This window comes from Thamnophis elegans, chromosome 1 (genome assembly GCF_009769535.1).
Source record: "Thamnophis elegans isolate rThaEle1 chromosome 1, rThaEle1.pri, whole genome shotgun sequence".
Lineage (NCBI taxonomy): Eukaryota > Metazoa > Chordata > Lepidosauria > Squamata > Colubridae > Thamnophis > Thamnophis elegans.
This window is the reverse complement of record NC_045541.1, coordinates 27,463,439-27,470,518: the sequence shown is the minus strand read 5'-3', so window position 1 is coordinate 27,470,518 and position 7,080 is coordinate 27,463,439.

The following is a 7,080-nucleotide window of genomic DNA, read 5'->3' as shown; positions in this document are numbered from 1 at the left end:
GCTTCATGACAGCAAACGCAGAAAGAATTCAGTCAGGTCCCTTGATGTCTTCTGTTGTTTTTATATTCTTTCAGATCTTTCAGCTGTTCTATAAAGTCACCATCGACTTTCAGAAGGCAGGAATGACCAAATGGAGGGATGAAACTTTCTCCTTTAAATCATGCCCTGGCAACAAAGCAAAGCCAATACCATGGGGGTAACAGTGAGATTATAGTGCCATTTTATGTTATGAATGATTATGGTTGCATTATATATAAAACACAAGAAATAAGAACAACTAGACACAAGGACAGTTTTTTCCTGCATGCCATCACTCTGCTAAACAACTAATTCCAACAGCACTGTCAAACTATTTACTAAGACTGTATTACTATTATTCTCCTTATCCTTCCTAGTACCTACTTAGGAATATAAACTTGTTGCTTGTATCTTTACGATTTACATTGTTTTATTTATGATGAATGTATTTATGATGACTATGATCATGATTTATCACTTATATCTTTCATGTACACTGAGAGCTTCTGCACTGAAGACAAATTCCTTGTGTGTCCAATCACACTTGGCCAATAAAGAATTCTATTCTGTTTTGTGCTGTTCTTAAATCAGCTACTTGTGTCTCTCTTTAAATATCTCCCTCCTCCCCCAATCAATTCCTTCATAAATCTGAAGGTATATTTATCGAATTGTATTAAAATAGAGTATCAAGAATGATCCACATTTAAAAACATACAACAGCAGTAACACTTAGACATATACTGCTTCACAGTGCTTTACAGAGTCTGCATATTGTCCCCAACAGTCTGGGTTCTCCTTTTACCGACCTCGGAAGGATGGAAGGCTGAATCATCCATACGCCGGTCAGGATCGAACTCTTGGCAGTTGGCAGAGTCAGCCTGTAACACTGCATTCTAACCATTGTGCCACTGTGATTTCCTAATGTTATTGATTTGGTTACATTTGACTTAAAGCCCACTGTTTGCTCCAAGTTGCACAATGAAAATAGCCAGCAATCCAGGAAAATTGGATGAAAGCAAAAAGTGAACATAACAATCATAATTTAAAAGGTAACACATGCAGTACTGTTACAAGGATCTTTTTAAAACAATTCAAAATACAGTACCTCACTGAACATGGGTGGATTCAGATTTTTTTTAAACTAGACGGAATCAAACAAATACATGGGCAAATCACCTTTTCCTATATATTGATAAACAGCTCTTCAAAAGCAAGAGCATCTCTGAAAGAGCATGTCTAGTTAGGATCAAAGCCATATAGCCATGATGGCGAACCTGTGGCACGTGTGCCAGAGGTGGCACACAGAGCCCTCTCTGCTGGCACATGCACAGTCTCCTAGGTGAGATCTCTGTGGCGTATCTTTCGTGAGCTTGTTTCCCTGCAAATGATGAAACAGAAGCTCACGAAAGAAAAAGATCTTATCTGTTGCTGCACTGCTGGTGTTGGAATGCCCTGTTTCCCACTGGCCAGCTGGTCTTCGGGTCTCTGCTGTGCATATGTGCATGCCGGAGGATGTGCACATTCATGTGTGTGCCCATGCAGTTTGGGCACTCTGTGCCTAAAAGGTTCACCATCACTGCCCTGTAGGATTCAAAACAACATCTTAATTGTGCTGAGAAAACAATGGGCAATGAATGCTTATTCAGAGCTACCAGATCCGAGGTGCAACAATTAGAACAACCCCTAGATGGCAGCACAGAAATCTAAAAAGCACTAACTTTTTGGCGCCATCTTATGACCACCTGGATTGCTGGATTATTTTGGCGCCATCTTATGACCATCTGGATTTGGTCATGCTAGTATCTTTTGAAGTGGGCAGAAATGACACATGCCACTATAGATTAAATTGGGATTTCTTACAATTTATTTAGACAGGGGCAAAAATTGTTTATCATCTGGCTGTGTATATATCTGACCCATAGATCATAGCTCATGGCTTAATTCCATTATGCTGAGTTGCAATTCCATTGTGCTGAGTTGCAATTGGTTCCAAGTAGCCCACACCCTATTATATCCTGAAAGAAGTGAAATTTTGGGCTCGCTTTCTCTGATTCTTTTTCAAATTCTGAGATGACTTGTGCCAATACCCATCTGATGGAGCTGAAAACAATTCCTCCGAGGAGGAGGGGGGAAGGGGAAGGGAAGAACCCTAGGCTGGGGCAAACCTAATCCTTTAAATCACCACCTCCAAATGAGCAAATCCTCTTTAGAGTTGCTCCTTCCAACGCATCCTGCAGTGACGGGCCATCTCAGGTAGGTTTACAAAACACAGTCCCAAAGTACAATGGTTAGATCACCAACATCCACTGCTACATCACCTGGTCCCCCTCCACAACCATACATTTAGCTCTAATTGGCAAAAAAAGGAATAATAGTAACCATTTAAAATGTTGTGTTCTGAAAACAGAAGTGAGTTATCCAACCATTGATAAATTGTCTGTTTTTACTAAGCCTTTGAAGGTCCTGCCCTCGCCTTTTGAGTTTGGTTTTCTAGCTTTTTGAGTAGATGCTGTTGTTCCTTCTTTCTAAGACTACCCATTGATCTATGTGCCTTTGACTACCTATGTAGCCTCATTCCTATCTTGCAATGTGTAGGGAACTTGTGTATGTATTATATGCACACATAAACAGTGTAGTGGGATCCCACATAGCCAATGTACTAGTGCAGCAGTGGTGGGTTGCTTATCCCGTTCCAACAGGTTCGGTTTGAATGGGGCCGGCAGCGTCCTCGTGCACACGCACAGTTCACGCTTGTGTCTTAGCACTTGTGTGATGCTCCAGCTGCTCGCGGAGAATTGTGCAGGCGCTGTATGTGCCATGCGCCTGCGTGGAAGCGCAGAAGACTTCAAAGACCGGTAAGGAGCGCGGGCGGGTAGGTGGGCCCTTCGGCGTTCCCAGAAGTTACTTACTTCCGGGTTCACTGACCAACCAGTCCGCGGGGACCGCTGCGAACCGGTTGAAATCCACCCCTGTAGTGCAGTGATGGCAAACCTTTAAGGCACAGAGTGCCCAAACTGGAAGTCGTGCATGCTTCTGCAGCAAAGCAACGGAAACCCGAAGACCAGCTGGCTGAGCTGGGACAATGATGTGCGTGCCCACAGAGAGGCTCTGTGTGCCATCTCTGGTACGGGTGTCATAGATTGGCCATTCACAATTCTAATGGCTTTTTCACAGCTTGGAATGATTGCCAACAGATTGCCAGTAGAAACCACAGGAATATGTTTAGGTCCTTTCATCAGAATGTTACTACAGTTGCAAAACTTACATATGCTGTTTGTGCATATCCATTCTGCGTCAGTTTGATCTAGTGGTTAAGGTACCAGGCTAGAAAACTGGAGACTGTAAGTTCTAGTCCCATTTTAGCTATGAGAATTGTTTCTGGGTGACCTCCCCAACTCACCTCACAGGGAAACAGAAAGGGGGAAACAGAAAGAAGATGTATTAGGTATTCATTTAAATTTATTTTATTTTATTTAGTTTGTCAAATGTGTACAAGAGAACAGGTATAAGTATAAGCATGGACATGAACAAGGGAAATGAGTACAAATAAATGGGGAAAGTAGAACAGGGACAAAGGGCACTCTGATGTGCTTATGCACGCCCTCTTTATGGACTTCTGTTCGCTGCTTTGAGTTATTTGTAAAAATAATTAAGGTTGGATACAAATAAATAAGTTTGTACATTGAGGGCTTTATATAAGGTTTGGGATCTTGCTTTTTAAAGGTCAAAGGCTTGTCTTGTATAAAAGGTATATATAGATAATGAAGTCATCACATGGAATTTCTGTACCCAACCCTGCTTGGCTTCTATTCATTGACTCTATGAGCAATCAATGCATGAGAAATGTTCTGCGTGATTCTGAAGCTTGATTCAAAGATGCATAAACTAAAAATACTTCACTGGATCCAGTCACCAGATTCTCAGTGCTTTACTCACCTGACACAGATCAACACAGATGACAAGCATGCCATATATTGGGTCATATAGTATGAGTAATGCCACCCACAAGTCATCTGTGTAACTTTTTAATTTATTGTTCATCAATCTCTTCTAATAGGGTATTTCTGTCTTCTCCAATATTGCACCCTTCGGAAGGATTGGATCTTAACATCCATAATTATTAGTCAACATTATTAAAAGTCTACCCTGTCTGGAGAACAAATACAAGAATTCTCTTGTTGCTCATGGATATTCTGTTTTCAGTTATATCAATCAGTCTCCGGATCACAACTAAATATGACAATATCTTTTTTTAAAAAGATAATAAATAACTCTCTAGATTAACTCCCCTTTTTGGTCCTCACATTGTTATTATTCCCAGCCAATAAAAATAGTTTTAGCTATTGGAACCAGAGGTGGTATTCAGCAGGTTCTGACCAGTTCTGGAGAACTGGTAGTCAAAATTTTGAGTAGTTCGGAGAATCGGTAAATGCCACCTCTGACTAGCCCCACCCCATCTATTCTTTCCCTCCTGAGTCCCAGCTGATCAGGAGGAAATGGTGATTTTACAGTAACCTTTCCCTGGAGTGGGAGGGAATGGAGATTTTACAGTATCCTTTGCCTGCCACGCCCACCAAGCCACTCCCACCAAGCGACGCCCACAGAACCGGTAGTAAAAAAAATTGAATCCCACCACTGATTGGAATCCAAAAGAGGAACAAGTCTCTTTGAATAAAACATAAATAAAAAAGAATATAGAATATTATAGAATAAAATAGAATAAAAAAATGATAACCCACAAGGGAGAGATGGAAACACTGGATTTACAAATTGAATTGGACGATTATTTAAAAATAAAAAAGGTATGCAAAGAATGTGTCGAAACAGGTTTTATTTGTTTATTTACTTATTTATTTAGTGTATGGCAAATCCAGGGACTTATAGTGGTTCAAATGTTAATGTCCAGTCTACCCAGCCATTCAAGGACTGGATGGTCTATGTTGAAAAAAATCAGAGATTGGACTGGTGTGAGCTCTTGATGGATATTTGGACACAATATGGTGGATATTTTGTCAAGGAGCACCACAGTCACACTGAGGGGTAGAGACAAGACCCCACTTAAACAATGAGTCCTGGTAGACACCATGTTGGGTACGGATCCTGTTCAGAGTTGACCAATGTTGGGGAAGAAGGTCAAAACCTGCCACCTTTTGTGAAGGGCCGTCTATGTAACTGCCTGTATCTGGGCGTTCAGCAGCCCATTTGGCTTCCCACAGTGTGTTGATGTCAAATTTGTTAAGACAGCTGTCGAAAGAGGTGATGTGGATTGCTTGTTTTATTTGGAATACAGATAGTTCTCGACATGACTTCAACCAAGCCCAATGTTTCTGTTGCTAAGCGAGACTTTGATTAAGTGAGTTTTGCCCATTTGGTGATCTTTCTTGCCACTTTGTTAATTATTGCAGTTGTTAACGTAGTAACACGGTTGTTAAGTGAGTCTTGCTTCCCCATGGGCTTTACTTGTCAGAAGGTCACAAAAGGTGACAATATAACACTGGGACATTCCAACCAACATTAATATGAGCCAGTTGCCAAGCGTTTGAATTTTGATCACATGACCATGGGGATGCTGCAACGGTTGTAAGAGTGAAAATCGGTCATAAGTCAATTTTTTTCAATGCCGTTGTATCTTCAATGCCATTAAATGAACTGGTGTAAGATCAGGACTGTCTGTATAAGAGTTCTTCTGGAGTTACTGGATTGTAATAACAATTAGGCTTTGATAAAAATGACAAGAATTTTGGAAGAAGAGATGAGGATGATGTCAGGGTTCCCTCAACGTTCCATTTTATTAGATTCCTCCCATTCACCTCATGGCAGCTGCAGGGCAAGGTGTCCTTGACTTTCTGAGAAAGGAATGTTATTTTGACTATATATCACCCACACTCTATATAATCCCCCCTCCCATTTTCCCACAGTAGAAATTGTGCGAGGCCTGAAGGCCTAATGTAAAATATGGCTTCCAGGTCTGACAGATAATGGAAGAAAGCAGATGTTAGAAAATTTAAAAATGTAAAATTGATTTATTTGATTATGGTTAAATAATAGATTGTTATCTCTGTTGAGGTTTATTGGTTGTTCTGATTGCTTAATTTTTTTTGGAAATGTTTAATTTAATTGGATATAACGGATTAGTTTTTAATATCTATGTTAGGACTTTTGATTTATAAACAAGAGGTATTACTTATGGTAATGTATAACAGTTTTTTATTTTTTTTAATAATGTTTAATTGTTAATTGAGATTAGATTTTGATTATTAAAACAGGAATTAAGGGGATTTTTTTTAATGGAAAGGGAGACTAAATATTTATGTTGCTAATTGAGTCGCTTAACTTTTACTGGACTTTTGCTAGTACAAAAAGGACAGCTGAGGATTTAGAGATGTATCTGTAGAAAATGGGATGAGCTATGGAATAGAGATAGATTTGATTGTATTTTAAGAGACAATGATGAATTATTAATGTTGAATATACAGGTGAAACTTGAAAAAGCTCGTCTGCGGAAGGAAGCGTGAAGTGCTCCAAAATCTGGTAGATGGCTGCGTTGACCCTGGTCTTAATGAAGCAGAGTGGTCCAAAGTCCTGTTGCTCCTTGGTCCAAAGTCCTCTTTTCTGATGAGAGCAACTTTTGCCAAAAGCACCAAAAACTGGTTCAATGACCGTGGGATTACTGTGCTTGATTGGCCTCTCCATTCTTCCTCCATACTCTGGGTCCTTGGTTTCCAAATGAGATGCAAAAGTTGATCTCATCAGAAAAGAGGACGTTGGACCACTGAGTAACAGGACTTTGGACCACTGTGCTTCATTAAGACCAGGGTCAATGTAGCTACCAGGAGATTTTGGAGCACTTCATGCTTCCTTCTGTAGACGAGATTTATGGGGATGCTGACTTCATTTTCTAGCTGCCCACACTGCCAAAAAACCCAAAATCTGGTTCAATGACTGTGGGATTACTGTGCTAGATTGGCCAGCAAACTCGCCTGACTTGAACCCCATAGAGAATCTATGGGGCATTGCGAAAGAGAAAGATGAGAGACATGAGACTGAATAATGCAGAAGAGC